At 39.9% G+C, this 1,884-nt stretch overlaps 1 long non-coding RNA gene across 1 annotated transcript; it reads left to right on the forward strand.

Moving 5' to 3' along the window:
* The first annotated feature begins 489 nt into the window (after positions 1–489).
* Positions 490–1,228, forward strand: LOC142157868 (uncharacterized). The gene is made up of 2 exons (XR_012692664.1): positions 490–771; positions 949–1,228. It is a non-coding gene; the product is annotated as an uncharacterized LOC142157868 (long non-coding RNA).
* The last annotated feature ends 656 nt before the right edge of the window (positions 1,229–1,884 follow it).

Below are 1,884 nucleotides of genomic sequence, written 5' to 3' on the forward strand. Positions count from 1 at the left end.
GATTGCCCTGATTCTCCAGTGGACATCATTGATTCTCTGAAGTGTTGGCTGATCAGTACTGATTCCTAAAGCTGACGGTAAAAATCTTAAATTCAGCGACATCTCAGAATTGTCCCTTTCTACGTTTAGTAACTGGAGATGAGTGTTGTCTAATCAAAACGTCTCCTGGTGTTTGACAATGAAAGTACACTAGAAGGGCCACCTAATAATGAATTGTGTACTGCAAGTGGTATTGGTATACAGGATGGCAGTACAGGACAGTGGGGCTTCCGGGTCCTAGCTGCTCTGACAAACAACAAACAAAAAACTCAGGATTTAAAATGAACTTACAGAACTCAACGTTTTGGGTGGAGTACTTCTTTATCTCACAATACTTATGTTTACATAATTTAGATTCCTGTTGCAAACAAGTTAACAGAGGCAATGTAATAAAACAGAGTAGGTGGGAATAGATTCATATAGTTGTTCTTCCTTACTTTCTACCCAAAGGTTATTATGAGATGGGTTTTATGGCCGAAGCAAGCTTCAGGTCATATGGCTGCCTTAGGGTTTCCTTGTAAAACAATGTTTCCCTAGTCACCAGTGATGTTATATGAGGTTATAATTGTGAGCAAGTATGTTATGTAGCTGCTGGGGATGTCCAGTCACTAGCCAGCTGATCCTACTTGAGGGACAACATCTGTAAGAAAATGCCCCACAGAAGGTACCCCTCACGCCGTACAAGGAGGTCTTCACACAGAAGAAGAGGACATACCATAAGACACAGAAGAGGTATTTAGCTCTACAATACTGTGTTTAAGGTTCATAAGACTTGAAGAATGTCTGCAGTATAAAGAGTGCCTGTATTTCCTCATGAAATTTTAGTAAATTAAGTTAAAAAACAAGAAAGAGAAAATTTGCTTATCAACTAAGGGAATAACACTTAACCGATATGGTCATCATTTTCAGGCAGATACTGGTATTACTACAATGTTCTGTGATACACTAGAAGGACCTCTTCCTGCTCCCATGCCAATGTCAAGTTTCTGAAAGTCATCAAACGTCCCCGACCACCATAGAAGCTGCACATAAGCTGTGAATATTCGAAAGGTTCATGACAAGGAAACCAACCATATGAACTTTCTATGACCTGTTTACTGTGAAAGAGAAACATGGATTGTACAGTATGGACCATATGAAGCAGGAGAACAGGAGATCGGCAGGACTATTAATAAAAGCTGACAACGTATTGATATTGTAATGTGTTCAATGGGCTTTCCCACTATCTGACGCTACAGTGTGTGATTTCTGTATTTAGAATGTGTTTCATCATCATCATCATCATCACAATTTATTTATATAGCGCCACTGATTCCGCAGCACTGTACAGAGAACTCATTCACATCAGTCCCTACCCCATTGGAGCTTACAGTCTAAATTCCCTAACATACACACACAGACACACACACAGACTAGAGTTAATTTTGATAGCAGCCAAATAACCTACCAGTATGTTTTTGGAGTGTGGGAGGAAACCGGAGCACCCGGAAGAAATCCACGCAAACACGGAGAGAACATTCAAACTCTACACAGTAATAGTGAGTTCACATACCCTCTGTTTTACTGTAAGTTTCAAGACATACAGTGGCAGTCTCACCTGGATCTCGGGTTTGGGTAGTTATTGAAACTTCAATACTCTCATCATCATCTACATCCAATATTTATACACAGCCTGGGTTGAGCCCCAAAAGAACAGGGAGAAAATGAGCTATCACCTATTTTATGGAATCCGTGACAGAGGATACATAGCTTTGCTGCTATAATCTCATTTAACAATAACTCTGACCTCTTATGGGAGATTATGGACTGGTATTCTTCAGTATGATTAGTTTTAGCTTATCCTCA

This window comes from Mixophyes fleayi, chromosome 5, assembly GCF_038048845.1.
Source record: "Mixophyes fleayi isolate aMixFle1 chromosome 5, aMixFle1.hap1, whole genome shotgun sequence".
Taxonomy (NCBI): domain Eukaryota; kingdom Metazoa; phylum Chordata; class Amphibia; order Anura; family Limnodynastidae; genus Mixophyes; species Mixophyes fleayi.